We start from the raw sequence: 20,717 nt of genomic DNA, 5'->3' as shown, positions 1-20,717 counted from the left end.
GACCCCCCCATCCCGTGCAGAGGCCAGCATCTCCGCCGGACGTCCGCTATTCCACGACCTCGGCCGGGCGTGATGGGGAGCCCTGGCTGCTGTTCCGTCGCGGTTCCCTGCACTCCGGACATCTTCCCTTTTCACCCCAACACCCCACCCTCGCCGAGCCTCTCGACGGCACTGGTTCTCCCTTCAGTCGGGCTCTCAGATCTTCCAAGCTGAGCAATGCGGTGGTTTCTCTTTCGTGCTGCAGAAGAGCCAGCAGGGTCTGCAGGGGACTGGGCTGATTTTTTTTTTTTTTTTTGAAGCTGCTGGAAAAAAGTCAGCAGCAGCATTGCGGTATTGAGTCTACCTCTGGTGCTGCCTTTGCAAAGGCAGCTGGCAGCGAGTCTCACCGGTTCAAAGCCCCGCTGAGCACAACGTCCCAGGGGAGGCTGCTAAAGACGATTCTTTGAGAGCCATAATACCTAGTGATATTAGTAGTTCCGTGTTTGTATGCAGAAATGCCTAAGTTTACTGTGCATTTTTTTGCGGGGTGGAAGGAGGCCGTTTTAAGTGATGGAAAGTGTTTGCTGATGGGAGCATCACTGGGTGACAAAGGGTGCAGAAACCGCAGCAGGTAACCAGAAATTATACCTAAAATTTGCAAAGTGCAGCATACTCGGGGCTTGCAGCTGGCAACACAGTTCTGATAGACTGCACCAGCACCTTTTTTTTTTTCTTTTTTGTAGAACGTTCTCGTAATTGAGAACTTGGAAACGTGCTTTGTAAGGTTAAGTGCAGAATTGTATCCTTTTTAAAGCCTTCCGGTGTTATGTACAACTGATGGGTTGCGGTTTAAGTAAAAGTTATGATATAAGGACCCTGAAATGATTTCTTTGGGAAAAGTAATGGAGCTAAAATAATGTTTTTTTTTTTTTTTTTTTTTGTATTTCACTTAGTTTTAAAGTAGATCTGTAGGTTTCCTACAATAATTGTAAGACTAAAAAGTTTAAAGAGGCACAAGATGACCCATGATTAATTTAACCAAAGTGATAGTCCAGCGGGCGTCTGGAAGTTACGAACAGCTTCTCTGACAAGTGCTCAGAAACTGTATTCTTTAAAGCCAAGCAGTTTCTCTGGGTTCTATGATAGGATATTTACTATTCTAGAGAGAAGAAGGATGTTGGTAAACTTTAAAGGTTTTAGAGGATGTAGAGTATAGAACATAATGATCAGCATGTTTAACTTTACCCTGAAGCATATCAAGCCCTATTAAATGGAACTTGATACATCAAACCTACCAATTGGGTAACTGGGATAAAGTGATTATAAAATAATCAGCATTAGGAGCATAATATAGTTTAAGTGAGAAGATAGGCCAGACAACTTTATGCTTGAATAGTATTTATTCTCCAAATAAAAATGTGGCAAGTAACATAATAGTGAAGAATAGTGAATATTAAGAAAGTTGATAAGACTATAATTTGGAGATTTAATGCCTCATGCAGGAAGGGAAGGAGCAGAAATATTTAGGTTTGTAGAAGATGTAAGAGTGGTTCTGGGTTTCTCTAGTAGAAAAATTTGGTTAATACATAATTGGCTAATGCTCCGTCAAAAAGTAATTGGTAAAAAGGCAAGCAATTCAGAAAATTTAGTATTTACTGACTGTGAATATTTTATACTGTGTAGATCACATTAAGAAAATTGCTCAGATGAAATTTTATTTTAATAAGCTATTTACAATCCTTTTTAAGACTTAAATTTGTCTGTACTTATTTAAGGCATTGGGGGAAAAAGGTGATTCTTACTGGAAAAAAAATCCAGTGTATCACACAAAAGAGTTGTGCCATAGGGCTTTAAAATAAGTTTGCTAGAAGAATACCCTGGAATTATTTCTAATGTTCTTTTACTTTCCTTTCATCAGAATATTGATTTTTAACAAGCTAAACATTTCCACTTAAAGTTTAAATCATAAAACTACACAATATACAAATTAAATTGTTATTTTAATAAGTTTAGTAAATACAGTCAATAGCACTCATATCTTGGTAAAGGTAAATTGAAAATCTGTGATGAAGTTAGAGAATATTGAAAATTTGTTTGAACTATATGGCCTCTATAGGGTTGTTTCCCATTCTTAAGATTGTATGAATAGTGCTTTCTTTTATGGTTCTATTTGTAAATGTTATGCAAAGCCTAGAACCTAATTTATTAGCATTAGTGTACACTTCAGGAAGTAAAACCATAGACTGAATTTACAAAATACTGTGGTGTGGTGTCATATTCTAGGCAGCGTTAATGGATAGAGATGGAGTAGAGCATCAGTAATGAGAACTAAACCTCACGTGAATTTGGAAAATTGAAAATTTTTGAAAGCCTTCTGAGAGAAGAATTGGTGTCTTTGGCTTCTGATTAAAGTTGTGATTTAGCAGTGAGTATTCTTAATAGCTCTGCAAAATGACAACCAAAATCACTTTTCTGTTTTCCTCTCGAGACTGGCATTTTTAATACTTACCTTTAGAGGCTCCATAAGAATTTGCCTTTTACTAATAAAATCTATGAAACTTTCTTTTTCACTGCAGTTTGCCTCTCAAGTGTTTTATTTTAGGGATTTAGTGTACTCTAAGAATAAATTGCCTTTAAATTATCTTGTGTTTATTTGCTCAAATAAACTATTATTGCTCAAAACTATACAAATCATCTAAATAAACAGACACGTTGTCATAATGAATACAGGTTTATATTTTCTTTTCCTTTTTAGATATTACCTTTTCAGAATTCATTGTACAAATGTTTTTGATGAGATGGAACCAATATTCATAACATTGTATGGTAAGGGTTTTAAATGACATATACAGCACTTATGTATTTAGAGCACTTACTTTGAAAGTGATTGAAATTTAAAGCAAGTTAGGGATAGGTGACTGAGAGCTTGGTGATTGTGTTCTAAAGCAGTACTTTAATAACTCAAAACAATACCTTTTTTTTTTTTTTTAATTCTTTGCCTAACAGATTTAGAGTTGATGAATTGATCCCGGTGGGGAGTGACCGATCTCATCCAGATAGGGTCCCTGAGAAATAGCTTATGAAAGCGAAACAGCAACAACAAAATGCCGAATAATTGAAATATTACATTATTTCTTATGGAGTTAATTGTTTCAGAATTTTTAAGAACAAATTTTAACTGAACATATTTGCCTCTATCCTTTTAAAGAAGGAATTAAAGTAACATTCTTTAGTGCCTATATGAAGGTTTTATCTTAACTGTAGTACCATTTCACTGATTTGGCATGTTATTAGAAATATACATATATAAAAACATGTCTCTTAGAAGTATTAAAATCTCAATTAAAGTTTAATACATTCTTAGTTCAACATATAATACCATTTAGAATGGCCACTTTACCCAGTGCTGTTAAACACCTCTGCATTGTGGAGCTTTCATTAATTTAGATGGAAATATCTCAAATTAGCATGATTGTCATTGGGAAAATGTTAAACGGAACTTTTAATGACATCAGTTGTATTCCTTATTTTTTTAAATTAGTAGTTGGTTTGCCTGTGGGATATATGTATTGCTTTCAGTAATATTTTATGAATAACTTACACATGTTAGTGTTTCCATTGTGACCATAGACTCAAAGTAGATTCAGATGGCATGAGAAACCTTTGTTCCTCTTGTGATGTTGCTCTTCCTGAACTTCTAAAGCCATCGTTTGCTGTATCCTCTTTCTCTTTCCCTTTAGTATCATTACCAGTGCTTTTCTTCACCAGTCTTTAGTCATTGCTGTAGTTGTATTATTGTTGCTAACTACAGGATTAAAGAATCTGTTCATATCCATTTGATCTAGTCAATTCTGAACATTTAAGAATTGGTAGTAATCTAATTGGTCTGGAAACATTGCATCCCTTGGTACTCTTAAGACTACCATGGCAGAACTGGCCTCTGTTGGGAATCTCATAGCACAGGAAGAATTCAGAGGGCCAGTTGGAAAAGTGGATCCAAGATTTAGCTTCCTTTTATTCTAAAGGAGGACACAGGATGATTTAGCTTGCCAAAGGCTTGCTTTGTGGCTGAATACATGCTAGTATTTTCAGATTAATTTAGACTCTTTTTGCGTAATGATATCAAGGATTTTTGATAGTGGCCTAATCATTGATGATAATTGCGGTGTGAACACTTTCACAATGATTGTCGGAGATCTGCATTTATGCATTTATGTAATATGATAGTTAATGTATATATTGGCTAAGCTAATAGTAAGACTAACTGCTAATAGTATGGATAGTAAGCCATTTTTTGACATTTACTGGAATTTGGACCTTACCTTGTTAAGATCTACCTAGGAATTTACTTCTGAATTGATGAGGTTTTATTAACTAAATAATTATTAAGCACAAGCAGAATAACACGAAAGAGAAGTGGGAAAGAATTAAACAAAAGAGGAAGATGTAGGTCTGACTGTTTTGGACTCAGACTAGGTAATAATAGGCACATTGATTAAACTATTCCTATGTGTTAGTATTGTGCTAAGTGCGTTTTATATTATACATCACTGTTTTTGATTCTGAGACTAATCCTGTTAGATAGCTACTGTTTTTTTTCCTTCCAACTTTTCTTTTGGATTCATTTTTGATTCCAACTTTTATTTTAGATTCATGTGGCAGGTTCATTGCCTGGGTTTTTTGAATGATATTGAGATTTTAGTCACCAGTGATCCTGTCAGCCAGGTACTTGAGCATGGTACTTAATAGTTTTTCAACCCTTAAGCCCTCCTCCTTACCTCCCCTACAAGTAGTCCTCAGTTTCTATTGTTGCTATCTTCATCTTCATATAGTAGATTAGGAAACATACTGGATGATCTTAAGTAACTTGCCCAAGCTCACATCTAGTAGGTAGCAGAGTTAGAGGTTGTCTAGGGTTTCTCTGATTCCAGCGCTTGGATTCTTAGCAGGTATGTTGTATGCGTCCTTATACAAACAATATGCGATGGATTGTGATTAGACCACAATGGGCTGCAAAGTGTAGGAGAAAGGAAGAGGCTGTTAGAGGACCTGGAGGAGGGCAGGATTTGAGCTGGACCTTGATGTATAGATAGGACTTCTTACGGAGATGAGTGAAAAGGCTTTCTGGGAGGAGACATATCCAAGAATAGGGGGTAAATACTTTTCTTTAGAGTTAAGTATAAGGTATATGTAGAGTAGTGGGGAATGCAAGAAGAAAGAAGGTTGGGGCCAAATTATTAAGAGCTTTACAATTCCCTAGTGTATTCAGCATGTGTCAAAATGTCAGCACATCTAGAACTGGGGTACTCATGTGTATACTGGGAAGAATGGGACACCCAGGACAAATACACATTTTCTTGGCATATGCATTTTATTAGATTATTTGAGAGCTATACAACTAAAGGTTTCTAAATATGCACGTTAGGGAAAATGTACATATATTGTAATTTTTGAGGTAAAGGCATTTTGAACTCAGAGTGTTTTGTTAATAAACTCTTGAAGTTACAAATCTATATCCTGTCATTAGGAGGTGAGGGGCATTGTGGCTTTTGAAGATGAGGGGTGACGTGTCCTTTGTGTTTGAGACAGCCAGTTCTGGGTGGATGGCGATGAGGAGATAACAGAGGTAAGGATGCCAGTTAGGAAACTATTTAGAAGAAGAGGGCTTGAGAATTCTAATTATGTAGTGGCTATGAAAATGTTTAGATGAAATTTTGTAAAATCGACTATATTCTTAGCTTAGAAAGGAATCTGGCTATTTATATGAAGTGTAAGAAATAAAAATTATCTTTAGCATTAAACATACAGAGTTTATAGAATGATTTAAATCAGTATAAGCCCTTGATAAATCCAAGAAGAAACACTGTTTGTGATAGAGAATCTTATTTCAAATGTGCCCATTTCTTAATATAAAGATTAGTTTTTTAAAAAAATGTAATTGGGTGTATGTGATTTACAAAGTTGTTTACAGAAAAACAGTTGCAGATGTCTTTGCCAATTGTTTGATAAGTAAAACCAAAAAACTTTTGATATCTGAAGATAATATATTTGCCATAAAATGCTTATATAAAGCTTTTAGAATTCCATGTGTAAAAAGGATAAGTGTTTCCAGATTGAACTAATGTTAGAAGTCAAGAGTCGAAGGCTCCCCAGACCCCTCAGCTGTGAATAACAATATTTCAGACTAGTGGCATATTACTTATTTCAATATTAACTTCTAAATTTCATTCCTGTGTGAATTTCAAGCTTCATCTACAGATGATGATTTCTATTGCCAAATCTAAATGGTTTGTTCTTTTCTTTATCCATCTAGATCTCTATATTAGTATATGTTGGATATTCAGTCTTTCTTGATGCTTTCTAATTCTACCTTCTGTAACTGTTTTCCTTGACTAGTTTCATTGTTGCTGATTTTAAGGGTGGTTCCCTCTTAAGTCGCTGTTCTCAGCCTCCTGTTCCCCTAGTCTAGCTGAACATTTCCTCCTCGGAGAACTTCATTACTAGGAAAGGTCTAAATTGGGGGTAGGGAACCCCAAGCCAGTGATTGATTTGATTTTTGGCTTTATTTCCTTTGGCCCTTGGTGTGATACAGCACAAGCATCATGGCTGCAGTCCCGAGACTAATTTCCTTTCTTCTGGGCCTTGTCAGCCATATCCTTTAAAGTGAAACAATTTCAGGATTAAGGCTAGGAGCATTTGCAGAATGTTTAATAATGTCTATTCAGTGTTTTCATAAGACAGTGGTAACTCCCCTCCAGTACACACAGGCTGATTGGAGCCACAGAGCCTGGCAGGCGCAGTTTACTTGGACTAACATTCATCTCAGAGCCCAAGTACCTGTATCTGTCCGCGTGTTTCTTTTTGTGTATGAATGTTTTTATGTGTGCTTATGGATCTTGGCCACTGTGTAACTTTTTTTCCTCTAGTCATTTTCACTTTCTCTGCCTCTCTTTGATCTTCCTAAACTTGACATTATATGGAACTGAAACACCTCAAAAACTTTTATTGAATGAAGTGCTGGGATTTTAATTAAAAAAAATGCTTGAAGTGAGTATCTCATTTATGTGATTACAGAATACTAAACAGCCTTATCATAAACAGCCTCATCAAAACCCCCTAGGGTAGTCAAAGTGATTTGTAGTTTCTTAAAATATTCTCAATAAGTAAAAAGTCTTTTTAAACCCTTGTTTGAAGTTTTTGTCTCCTACTCAGCACACTGCAAGTTGCACAGGCCTGTGTTTTCTATTACTGTCTTTTTTATTCTTTTTTAAAAAATCTGATGTTGGATAACTAGATAATCTTAATCCCCCTTCTTTATTCCTATTGTCCAGCAATAAATCTCTAACCTTTTCGTTAATGACATATATGTAATTTTTGCTCTGTTTCCCCAATGCCTTGAACCATTGTTATGTTTAGCTCTTATTTCTGCTTTGCCACACATATTCAGACTCTGTTAATCCTCGCTGTTTCTTTCTTTTGGGTACCACATTAAGAAAGAAAAGCTAAACTGCAATTGTAGGTACCCCTGGCTGTTTTTGAATTGAATTTGCATACCCTCTGATGTTTATTCCGTGTTTGTTTGGGGTTGTACGCTGTAGCTCATGCCTGTAATCCCAGCACTTTTCGAGGCCAAGATGGGCAGATCACTTGAGCCCAGGAGTTCGAGACCAGTCTGGGCAACATGATGAAACCCCATCTCCTCAAAAAATACAAAAAAATTAGCTGGGCGTGGTGATGTGCCCCTGTATTCCTGGCTACTCAGGAGGCTGAAATGGGAGAATCAGGTACCTGAGCCTGGGGGAAGTTGAGTCTGCAACAAGCCTTGATCAGGCCACTGCACTCTGGCCTGGGCAGCGGAGTGAGACCCTCTCTTAAAAAAAAAAAAAAAAAAAAAGGAAAAAAAAAAGTTTGTTTGGTTCTAGGTCTGTTATATGGGTCCTAAACAGAACTATAGAAGGTTAAAGTGAGAAAGTCAGTCATTGGTGAATATGTCTGTGTGTGCATGGAGTTTTAAACAATATTTAGTGATTGTTTTGTGCCAGCTATGGTATGAGTAACTGGAAATATAAAGATGCTGAAACTGACCCTTTAAAAACATTTATTATTTATTTATTTTTAGAGATGTAGTCTCACTCTGTTGCCCAGGCTGGAGTGCAGTGACAGGATCATAGCTCACTGCAGCCTCAAACTCCTAGACTCAATCAGTCTCCCCACCTCAGCCTCCCAGGCTGTGAGGCACCACAGATGGCTAATTAAAAAAATTTTTTTTTTAATGTAAACCTGAAAATTGCCTGAGATTGGATTGCATAATCTAAAAATAGGAAAATGTATATAAATATTTTGGTTCTTAAAAGACCACTACTGTGGTAGCTTATCTAGTATCCTTGCTACATTTACTGAAAATACCTGTTAGAGATATCTGCACTGCTATGTTCTTTTCAGCATTTTTCACAATAGCCAAGATATGGAAACAACCTAAGCGTTCATCAATGAATGCATAAAGAAAATGTGATACATATGCACATGCACCATGAAATATTATTCAGCATTAAAAAAGAAGAAAATCCTGCCATTTGCGGCAACATGGATGAATGTGGAGGACATTGTGCTTAGTGAAATAATGCAGACCATAGAAAGACAAATACTGCATGGAATCTGAAAATACCAAACTTACAGAAACAGAGTAGAATGGTGGTTACCAGGGGCTAGGGAAAGGAGTAAATGGAGAGATGTTGAAACTTCAAGTACAAAGATTCAGTTATGCAACATAAATAAGTTTGGAAATCTAATGTACAACAATATGACTGTAGTTAATAGTGTCGTATACTGTACTTGAAATTTGTGAAGAGGGTAGACCTTAAGAGTTCTTAACATACCAAAAAAAAAAAAAAGTAAGAATGTGATGTGATGGATTATGTGAATTAGCTTCATTGTGGTGAATATTTCATACTGTATGCATATATCAGATCAAATTGTATATCTTAAATATATCTACTTTTTGTCATTATGCCTCACTGAAGTTATAACAAAATATAAGAATATTTATTGGAAGTATTAAAAAATAAGTCCCCCTTCCCCCTTCTTTGGAACAAAGTATAATTATAAATATAGTTTAAAAAATTTTAACTGGTGTATAATAGATGTACATGTTTTCAGGTATCATTCCTTTTTCACTCTTTAGTATACTTTATTAAAAAACAAGCAAGCAAACACAAAATTTCAGTGAGTCCTATGTGCCAGATACCAGTGGGTGTTTGGAATTTCAAGATCAGTAAGATATTCACCCTACCTTGTAGTCTGCTAGAAGGCATATCCACTTAAAGGGTGATGATAGTTGTGATAAGGGTAAAAGGGCCGAAGGCTATGTGCTGTATTTTACTGAATTACAAAGATGGAGTTACTAATTTTGATGTGGAGATGCAGGTTGTTAGTGAATCCTTTTTTTTTTTTTTTCTTAAATATCCAGAGTAGAAGTGTCTGCCGAGAATGTATGAGTTTGTCAGATGGAGAAAGGCATGGTGGAAAACCAGAGGTGTGAAGCGAGGAAGCTGGGTGGGGAGTGACGATTATTATAGGCATTGACATTTGAGAATGCTAAATATGATTGTGAATTACCAAATACCCAGGATGACAGAGTCAATGCTGGGCCCTTTTGCAGTGCAGCATTATCCATATTTGCATGTGGGATTTAAATTTTTGCCAGGCATTTTGTGTGTTTTATCCAATTTAATCCTTAGAGAATCCCTGTGAGGTTATCTCCATGAGTTAGTACATCTAACAGAAATTTAGGATTGCTCTCAAATAGTTTGTACTTTAAAAATCCCCCAGTGCCAAGGATCTTCATGTTAAGCATAAGGTATATATGGAGTTGAATCAGGAAATGAGGCTGGAGAAGGAGCAGATACAAACGTTGTGATTAATTTACATTCTAGATCTTTATTGTCCAATGGCCTTAGGAGTTCCTCCTTCATTTATTTTTGGTAAATAACAAAATTTTGCTATTAAATATTCCGAAATCTTGGAATACGACTCCTATAAAATATATCTGAGGCCCAGTAATTTGTCCTTTTTAAAATTAAACTTTGACTCGGTTTGTTCAGTTTGACTCGGCTTTTCGATAAATGCGTAATTGCTGTTTGTGCTTTGTTTTCATAAATACAAGGATGGTGGAATGTAATTTTTAAGAAGCATAGCATCTTATATCTTGAACTTTTATCTGGCCCATAAGTTTGTTTTCACCTTTTTTTTTTTTTTGGTAGAGACAGAGTCTGGGTATGTTGCCCAGGGCTGATCTCAAATTCCTGGGCGTAGGCAATCCTCCCACCTCGCCCTGCAAAGTGCTTAGATTATGAGTATGAGCCACCATGCCTGGCCTGTTTCCACTTTTGTATAGTGTGATGAAGGGCATAGCCTCTAGACTAGAGCAGGATTTTCTTAGTTTGAATCCCAGTCTGACAGTGGTTTTGTAATTTTGGGTAGATGATTTAGTCTGTTAGCGCCTAACTTTCCTTATCTCTAAAATGGGCTGCAAAGAAAAAATGAATAACTCTACGTATGCTTAGAATAGAGCCTGGCAAGGGTAAGTATTCAGGTATTATTGACTTACATTATTCTTTTTATCTGTAGATACAGAGGTAAGATAGTTGTAGAAATATGCTTTGATTTATTGAGTGTCATTAAGATATTTTATGTTGCATTTTAAAAAGTACGAAGACATAGTTTGAAGCAGCTAGTTGATCTAAATAACTGGACCACGAATGGTCCGAGATTAGTTAAAACTCTCTAGAAATATGAAGCTAAGTATAGACGGTGACATTGAGAAGCACCATGATATTAAAAAAAAAATTAATTGTATCATAAGCCTGAATCATTTTGTACCTTTATTTATATCATTTAAAGATTTAAAGCATTTTGCAGTTGAAATGTTAGACTTTAAAATCTTTAATTTATGAGTTTAAAGGTTTATTATAAAAAAATTAGAACATACTGAAAAGTAAATATAGAAAATACATCTACTTCAACAGCTAAAAATAACAAAGATGGGCCGGGCGCGGTGGCTCACGCCTGTAATCCCAGCACTTTGGAGGCCGAGTCGAGCGGATCACGAGATCAGGAGATCGAGACCATCCTGGCTAACACGGTGAAACCCCATCTCTACTAAAAATACAAAAAATTAGCCAGGCATGGTGGTGGGTGCCTGTAGTCCCAGCTACTTGGGAGGCTGAGGCAAGAGAATGTTGTGAACCCAGAAGGTGGAGTTTGCAGTGAGCCGAGATCACGCCACTGCACTCCAGCCTGGGTGACAGAGTGAGACTCCGTCTCAGAAATCAAAAACAAAAAACAAAGATAACATCAAAATTTTGTTTTTTGCAATCTTATAGATATGTATGCATATTGATATATTTAATAATAGGCTCATAGAGTGATTTTTTAAAAATGTGAAATTACTTAGTAAATATTTGAATGCCAAGTATATTACAGGCATGTGGTAAGTATTGGGGATATAAAGATGAATGAGATTGAGGTTTTTGTTCCCAGGGAGCTTGCATTTCAGTTGGGAAGATACAAAATACAAATGCTATTTTGAGTTGTGAGAAATGCTATTAAGGAACAAAAGAGACATAAAATAGAAAATAGTGTGGGGGCAGTTTTTAATTTAGGTAGGCTAGAGAAGGCGTCTAAGAAGGTCACATTTAAGGTGGCATCTTGATGGACAATAAAGAGCCAAGTCTGAAGAACTGGGGAATGGCATTCCACACGGACAGAGACTTTGAGGCAAGACAGAATTGGAATTATCTGAAGAAGTGAAAGAGTATCATTTTGACCCAGCATCTTGAGGGAGGGGGAATGTCGGATGAGATCTGGCTATAGAAAAGGGAAGGACTGGATGGTACAGAGCCGCATAGACCTTATTACCTTATGTTTGGGTTTAATTCAGAGGGTAACAGGCCGGGTGTGGTGGCTCACACCTGTAATCCCAACACTTTGGTAGGCCGAGGCAGGCAGATCACCTGAAGTCAGGAGTTCAGCCCAGCCTGGCCAACATGATGAAACCCCATTTCTACAAAAATACAACAATTAGCCAGGCATGATGCTGGGTGCCTGTAATCCCACCTACTCAGGAGGCTGAGGCAGGAAACTTGCTTGAACCCTGGAGGTGGAGGTTACAGTGAGCTGAGATCATGCCATTGCACTCCACTTCAGCCTGGGTGACAGAGTGAGACTCCATCTGGAAAAAAAAAAAATGTTCTTTCCATTCTCGTTGCTACCATGTTAGTTCTGAACTAAATCATTTTGGCTAGATGTGGCCAGAGCAGGGGGACTCTGGGCCCCTTGTTAGGTCCTTGTTAGCAGTGGCCCAGGGTTACTAATGACTCCTTTGTCCAGGAAGCTCATGGGGAAGCACAGACATCCTTGGGTATGAAGTTTTGGTGATCAGACAGGGCTTGTTTCCTGCAGGGCACTTCCTCTGTCATCAGTAAGAGAGACGCTCATATCACCACTCTCTTCTGCCATAATGGCTTCGTCCAGCTCTTGGGACAGCTTCTGGAGATGCTATTCTGCCTCCACAGGCTTTAGGTCACTGTCAGACTCGCTGGGAGAGCAGAGGGGCTCTGCCAAGGAGTAAGGGCTCTGGAAGGCAGACTTCTGCCTCAACCGCCGTAGTGGGTGGGTACGTGAACCCTTCCGGGCAGAGAGGCAGTGATGCTCCTTCTCCCAGAGGTCTGCGGCTGAGTGGGCAGGGGCGCCTCCAGACAGCTGGGTGCTCTTCTGGCCCAGGCTGTGAGTCGGGGATCCACTGCTCTTCTGTGCCCCTCTCTTCCTCCTCCTGGCCTTCACCTGAGTCTCCACTAGCCGCTTGGTGTCAGGACTCTTGGATTCTCTGGTACTTGGCATCCAAGGCACTCTTAGCTGAGCGAGCTGCAGCCTGGAGGCTCTGCTGCCCTGGCTCTGGGGTTTCCAGGTGTTTCCAGGAGGGGTCTCCCCAGAGGTTGAGGTTGACGGCTGTCAGGGGCAGCCTCCTTTGGAACTGTCTGCACAGGGAACCCAGGGCTGTGGCAGAGGTCTCCTGGATGGCTGGCCACAGGCTGCAGCTCCTTGCTGTCCTCAAGCTGCTCCTGGTGCTGGAGAGATCTCCACGCACAGAGGCCCCTACAGCCTGCCACCGAGAAGCCTTTTGCCTGCCCAAGAGTCTTGTCTAACCATTAGGCCCCAGCACCCCCAACGTCCGCCTGACACTAAGTACTGTTAAGTACTTTTAGGAAGAACTGTGGCACATCTTTATTGGTGACTAGTAACTTCTAGTGGACACATGTTATAGGATCAGCTTTCAGTTCTTCATTTACATAAACTGGGCAGTTATTAATATATTACTCATTGGGCTTAAGTTATGAACTCTCCTCTTTTAACGGATAATTTCATATCTTTTCGAGTTTAGGGAAATAAAAGAATGGATTATTTAAAATGTTACAATTTTATTTATAGTCTCACAGATTTTAAGAACATTAAAAAGTGCTGGTTAATATGAAATTGGAAGTAGTAAAATCGATAAGTATTAGGCATAGACTGTGAGGTTATATTGTGCCACTTAGTTGTGGAGGATATTTATTCAATAAATGTTTGAATGTCTACTATGTGCTAGACAGCAGACACTTTTTAGATGCCGGAGAAGTAGGAGAAAACTAAACTAATGAAGTTGCTGCTGTCATAATTTTACTTTTAATGCTGTGGTCATTTGTTGGCCAATTGTAGTTTTGCTATGTGCAGTATGTGGTCTTAGAATAAAATTGGCAGCTTCTTCATATTATGATTGCTACGCATTCCAGTACTCACTAGTTTGCAGATTCCTCTAATTGAAACTGAATGGCACATTGGTTTTATTTATTAATCTTTTAACTCATAATATCAGTTATACAAATCACAATGATAAATCTCTTTGAGTTTTATACAAAGCATATCCATATTCTTAACTTACAATCAAGTTTAACTTAGTGTAATAGATCTAGAATTAGAAGTCAGATCTATTAACTCCTAGTTTTGTGTTATTTTTGCCATATGCTGTATAGTATTTTTTATGAGATTTGTTTAAAAATCTTATAGAAATATGCACATATGCTGGTCCTCTGAATGTAACTAAACTTATATATGAATAATCTATGATGAGTTTTTTAAACGTGTTTATAACATTATCTGGTAACTTTTATAGTGTACTAAAAATTTAGTTTTACATTTTGAAGTGTTTAAGTTTGTTTTCAGGCAGGTGGCTGGTAGTCATGATAGATTCATCGTAAGCCCTAAATACGTTAATAATTAGGATTATTTTTTTCTTCGTGTTCTAGATTAGTAAAAGAGTAAGAAGCTGGTATGAGTCTCAGGCCTCTAATTTATAATGTAACAACATGAGAACAGACTCTGTAGGAATGAAAAGATAATAAGTCTTTGTATTTAGTCAGTCTTCAAGATTTCTGGATAAATGGGAGCTGTTTTTAGTTAAATACAAATTCCCAAGCAAGACATGATATGTTTATAGACAATTCCTTTCTAATTAATTACGGGGATGTTCTTGAAAAATCTTATACTAGGAAAATTTCAAATTGAAAAACAGACCTTTGGGAAAAATAGGCTTCAGACAGTCCGTAGCCTCACAAAGGCCCTTATTAATATTTATATTTGCTAAAAGAAAGTACCATAGTAATCATTTGCATGTTCTGAATTAGTAATTCAGAAAAGTTAGTTTCCATTTATTATCCTTTTATTATTAGGAAGAGTTCAGTATTTCCTTCTGTAGCTTATGAGATGTTTGAAAACCCATGTTCGCTTGTAGTAGATAGTATGTACACAAAGGAGCATGTTAGCGGCTCAGTGTCCAATCCATTGGAAAGCTAGATGTCTTGTTTTTGTTACTTGGAATTGTTGATTCACATGTCTTAGGAGTCCACACGGTCTCAGAAATGTTGATTGATTTGGATGAATCAAATGGAAAAGGTTTGGGGTAAACTTATTTAAGAAGTCTTTTAATTTCTCCGCCACTATGGATGAAACCACTTCAGTAACAGGGTATTGGTAAAATTAGAATTCTTCCTCTAGAGGCTTTATGTTAAGACATGAGGATGTTGGACAGTCTGTCCTGGCTCTGTTCCCACCACTTAGGTAGGTCTTTGGATTGTAGCACTTTCCCACTTTTGAGTCACAGGGATACACTTTTAAGGCCAAGTGAACTTTACCTAGGTTTCCTTTAACTCAGGGTTGCATTTTAAAAGTATTAAAACTGGCTCTGCCTTGCGTTACTCTTATCAATCTCTAGATCCCTTCTTTTCCAGTTACTCTAACGTAAAAATTCTCACAATAGTGGAAATGAGAAACCATAGATAAATTTGTGGGTCATTAGAATTTTCATAAATTGGAATTATCATCTAGAGGACTTACTAAATTTATATATAATAATCGTTTTTGTAACTCATAACCAAATTCCTTTATTTAATGTACTTGCTGAAAATTGACAGTTTTTTGGCCAAAGTACTATAGTCAGTGTCTTCGTTGGTTTAGTGGCTTTTGGCAGAAAACTATAGTATGTGTTTAATTATTGGATTATAATTTACAGTTCAGGTTTTTTCTGTCTCTTACTGTCTTTTCTGTTTTAGACCATTTGAGTTTTTTTTTTTTCGTGTGGAGATGGTAAATAGAATGTCATCTTTTTATCAGTGATAGAAATATTTTTACAATATCTGTTACATATGTACTTTCCAATAGTTAGTTATTTCAAGCTATATTGTTTTGTATTAACCTTTTGCTTTGACTTGCCTGATTTAAGGTAACTATAACTTAACCAATTTTAAGAGGGCTTTCTGACCTCTTTGGATCTTGGTTGTCTTTTGCTAATTTTGGAAAATCTTGGCCATTGTCTTTTCAGATAATTCTTTTTTCCTTTGCTTTCTCTAGTCTCCCTTGGGACAACAATTAAGTATATGTTAGACTATTTGTTAATGGTGTTTCCTTACAGTTTCTTTATTTAAAAAAACACCTCTCGCCTTTTTTTTCTGTTTCAGTTTGGATGACTCCTTTTGACCTAAGTTCACGAATAATCCTGTCAAAGGGATTCTCCATCTTCGATAAATTCTTTTTTTTTTATTTTAATGTTCCTATTTGACTCTCTTATAGTTTCCATATCCCTACTAAAATTTCGTATCTGTTCTTATGTTGTCCAGATCCTTTAACATGTTAATCTTTTCCTTTACCTCTTTTAACATATTTTTGAATCATAGTTATTTTAGCATCTCTGATTAGTTCCAACATCTAGGTAATCTCTGTTTGGTTCCGTTGTTTGCTTTATCTCTTAACGATGGGTTTTTTTTTTTTTTCCTTCTTTAAGTGTGTCTCATAATTTTCGAATGATAGAAGAACCTGTGTCTAGAAATGGGTACACCTCCTCTGTCACACTGTTAGTATGGTAGATTGAGTTAGGTTTGTCATTACTTGGGCTGGATATGGCTCTGTTGTTACTATCATCACCTTCAGTGCACCACAGACCTAAATTTCTCTGGCGGCGGGTTGCTGTTATTTTGTGCTTTGGATGGTCTGAGTGGTGTTCCTGCTTGTTGTGGTTTGAACATTTGTCCTCTCCAAAACTCCTGTTGAAATTTAATTGCCCTTGTAACAGTACTGAGAAATGAGACCTTTAAGAGGTACTTTGACCATGAGAGCTCTGCCCTCATAGATGGGATTAATGTTATAAAATATAGGGCAAGCGTGGCTCCCTTTTGTCTCTCTCTCTTTGCCCTTCTGCCATGTAGTGACTCAGCAAGAAGGCTGTAGCTAGATGCTGGTGTCTTCATCTTGGACTTCCCAGCCTCCAGAACAGTGAGGAAATACAAATGGATTGCTGTTCTGTATATATTACACTGTCTCAGATATTCTGTTATGGCTGCACAAAGGGGCTAAGACACTGCTCTGTTGGCAGCTGTCAGCAACATCCTGTTCTATAGTGGATTCTTTTTTATATGGGGGTAGGTTTGTAATGGGGGTGGAGAAGTTCTTGGTTTTCCTGGTCTACTTTCAGTCTTAGGTAGGGCTTGTGAGCCTGAGTCCTGAGAGTAGAACCTTTTCGGTCTTCTGCTCTCCCCCTAATCTTTCCCCTCCCATGGCAGCCAAATTGTGTCTCATGACTGAGGGTAGTACTTGGGACGGAGAGTTTTCTGTCCTTCCTCTAGCAGTAGTGTACTCCTGCTTAGTTTTGGTATGGGATCATGGGTCAGGAGGGTCTCTGTGTCCTTGAAGTGTAGTAGTCTTTTACTTCTGTCTCTCCCCTAGGAACAGTGGATCTTTGCCTGGGCGTTGTGGGTGGGAGAGGTAATTACCTGCTTCTCCTAGTCTGTAATTGTCTCTCAGACTCTGACTAATCCTGATTTTTGGTATATCTCTTTTTCCTTTCCTTCCAGGTTTCGGGTTCTGTTCTCTTATTTAGTCACTCACTTGTATTCCCCATCTGTATTAGTTCATTTTCACACTGCTATAAAGATAGTCCCTGAGACTGGGTAATTGATAAACAAAAGGAGTTTAATTGACTTGCACTTCCACCTGGCTTGGGAGGCCTCAGGAAACTTACAATCATGGCAGAAGGTGAAGGGGAAGCAAGGCATATCTTACATGGCGGCAGGAGAGAGAGAGAGAGAGAGCAAGGAAGTGCCACACTTAAAACCATTGGCTCGCTTGAGAACTCCCTCACTATCATGAGAACAGCATGGGGGAAACTGCCCCTGTGGGCCAGTCACCTCCCATCAGGATCTCCCTCCACACATGGAGATTGCAATTGGAGATCAGATTTGGGTGGGGACACAGAGCCAAACCATATCACCATCTGACTTTTGGCTGTATTTTAGTGTTTTCTTGCTGCTTTGTCTCCCGTCATGTGCTCTTTTTGTATTGCATTCAGCTTGACTCATCAGCCTGTAAGTAGGCCAGTAAACTTTTCAATTACTTTTGTGACTCAGAAACTTACCTATTATTCTAGTTAATCTACTTGACTGTGTATTTACTTAACTGTGTAATCTACATGACAGTGTAGATCTTGCATTTTTGTATAATTTGTACCAAAAATCTCTAATGAGGATTTCATGGTTTCACTTAGTTGATTTCACAGTCTAACGGTTGTGAAACTGTTAATCTTTTTTTACCTGCCTGTGGTGAAGAGTGCATAGTTTTGTAGAAGGATTATGGGATTGAGTCAGATGACCTGGGATATTATACCATTTCTTTTATCTGCTTTTCTATTCATGTACAAAACATTTATTGAATACCCTTTTTTTTTTTTATTCTAGGTGGTGAGATGTTATGACTATGACTTCTGATAGCTTTAATTTATCGAGTACAGTCACTGTGTTAAGTGTTTTTCATAGATTCACATTTAATTTTCCCAACAACTCTATGAGAGCAATAGGTATTATTTGTAGTAATTATTTGAGGAAACTGAAGGACTATATAAGTATCGTGTCCATTACCTCATAGATAGTAAAGAGAAGCAAGACTTCCACAAACATTAGTAATGTTTCATCTCACGGATGCTTCATAGTATACATAATTATTCCTTATTATTAGAAACACACTTTAAGTTTTAGCTTTGTAAGTAATGATTCAGCCAGAGTCCTAAGAGGTATACTTGATTGTTCTGGGCCCTCATTGCCTACATTCTGACCTCCTGCCAGCAAATACTATGGGTTCTAGGCACTACATTATGTCTTGAGTTTCTCCGCTTTTTTTCTATTTTCATTGCCATCACTCTGGTCTAGGCTACCGGTCCCTCTTACTGGGATTCCTGCAGTACCTTCCTAACTTCTTGTTACCGTTCTTTACCTTCTGCAGCCTAATCTCAGAAGACTGTACACATAGGGTAATTTTCTCCCCCTCTTTAATGACTTCTCACGTAATTATGATAGACTAGAAACCTTTCACACTGACCTGCAAATCACTGCATGAGCTGGCCCCTGTCTACCTTTGTAGCTTCATCTGTTTTTACCGTTTCCATCTACCCAGCTTCCTTTCTGCTGCTGGAGTATGTGAAACTCTTTCTTTGTTTCTGGGCCCTGGCACTTGAGATTTCCCATGTCTTGATTGTTCTTTCTCAGCTTTTTGCATGTTTGGATGTAGTATATTTTCGGTTTTGTATTTTTCTCAGGACTTTTTTTGGTGACTTCCTATAGGAGCAGGCTCAGTCTGTACTGTCTCTGATAAACATAAACAGTATTTTGTTAATTTCCTTCATAATACTTATAACCAGAAATTACATTTTAATATGCTTATTAACTTGTTACCTGTACTTATCCACAGAAATATAAGCTGTAAAAGGATTGGGCCCTTGTAGTATACTACTACATGTAGTATCTAGATAGTACACAGTGTCTTGTAGGTACTCCATAAAACTTTTTGGATGAATGCCTTGGTTCATACCTTTTGTGCATAAACCTTTATATATATATATATATATATATATATATATATATATATATATGTAAATTTTTTTCCCCTAAGAATAGACAGCCAAATTAGAATTAAGCTAGAGGAAATATTTAATGCATTTTAAACCAGATACGGTAACTTAAATGTTTTAGAAATGATTTTTTTCAAAGACCTTAGGATTCTTGAAATGGGTACTATGTTATCTCAAATTTCATTCTTACATACATAGGTTTTCTTATTTTGAACTTGGAAAATAGAAGTGTAGACAAGAATAAAACAAATTGTACTCTTCAGAAAGAACCATTTTGGTATTGTTCTATTTTATATGTATATGTGGTATTATTTTATGTGGTTGTGCTATGTTCTGAATATGTGTGTTTCCCCAGCATTTATATGTTGAAACCTAACCCTCAAGGTGATGGTGGTACTAAGAGGTCGAGCGTTTGGGAAGTGATTAGGTCATAAGGACAAAACCCTTATGAATGGGGTTAGTGCCCTTCTAAAAGAGGCCAGAGGGGGCCGGGCGTGGTGGCTCATGCCTGTAATCCCAGCTCTTTGGGAGGCCGAGGCATGCAGATCACCTGAGGTCAGGAGTTTGAGACCAGCCTGGCCAATATGGTGACACCCCGTCTTTACAAAAAATACAAAAATTAGCCAGGTGTGGTGGTGCATACCTGTAGTCCCAGCTACTTGGGAGGCTGAGGCAGAAGAATGGCTTGAACTCTGGAGGCAGAGGTTGCAGAGAGCTGAGATTGCACTGCTGCACTCTAGCCTGGGAGGCAGAGCGAGACTCCATCTCAAAAAAAAAAAAAAGAAAAAAAGCCACTTTTGCCCTTCTCTTCTGCCATGTAAGGATATAGCAACAAGGTGCCACCTGTAAAGCAGGAGAGCCCTCACCAGACACTGAATCTGCTGGTGCCTTTATCTTGGACTTCCCAGCCTTTAGAACTATAAGCAAAAAAATTGCTGTTCTTTCTAAATTACCCAGTATAAGGTATTTTGTTATAGCAACCTGAGTGGACTAAGACAAGTTGCAATCCTTTTAGATAGAATTTTGCATCTTTTAAAAATGCAACGTATCCTGAGCTTTTTCTTAACTATTAAATGGAATGGAAGATATAAATTGCTTACTCATTGTTGGATAGATTCCCATTGTTGGATAGATTGTTTTGAGTTTTCTTTAAAAAATATTGTTATAGGCCGGGCGCGGTGGCTCAAGCCTGTAATCCCAGCACTTTGGGAGGCCGAGATGGGCGGATCACGAGGTCAGGAGATCGAGACCATCCTGG

At 37.7% G+C, this 20,717-nt stretch overlaps 1 protein-coding gene and 1 pseudogene across 1 annotated transcript in view; one reads left to right on the top strand and one right to left on the bottom strand.

Annotated features, from left to right (window-relative positions):
- STIM2 (stromal interaction molecule 2) overlaps positions 1-20,717 on the top strand; it is a 178,652-nt gene that overhangs the window by 3,928 nt on the left and 154,007 nt on the right. The window lies entirely within an intron of this gene.
- LOC105528558 overlaps positions 12,415-20,717 on the bottom strand; it is an 11,641-nt pseudogene continuing 3,338 nt past the window's right edge.

Source organism: Mandrillus leucophaeus, unplaced genomic scaffold (genome assembly GCF_000951045.1).
Source record: "Mandrillus leucophaeus isolate KB7577 unplaced genomic scaffold, Mleu.le_1.0 Scaffold720, whole genome shotgun sequence".
NCBI lineage: Eukaryota > Metazoa > Chordata > Mammalia > Primates > Cercopithecidae > Mandrillus > Mandrillus leucophaeus.
Note: the sequence above shows the minus strand (reverse complement) of the source record. Positions and strands in the feature narration are given on the sequence as shown.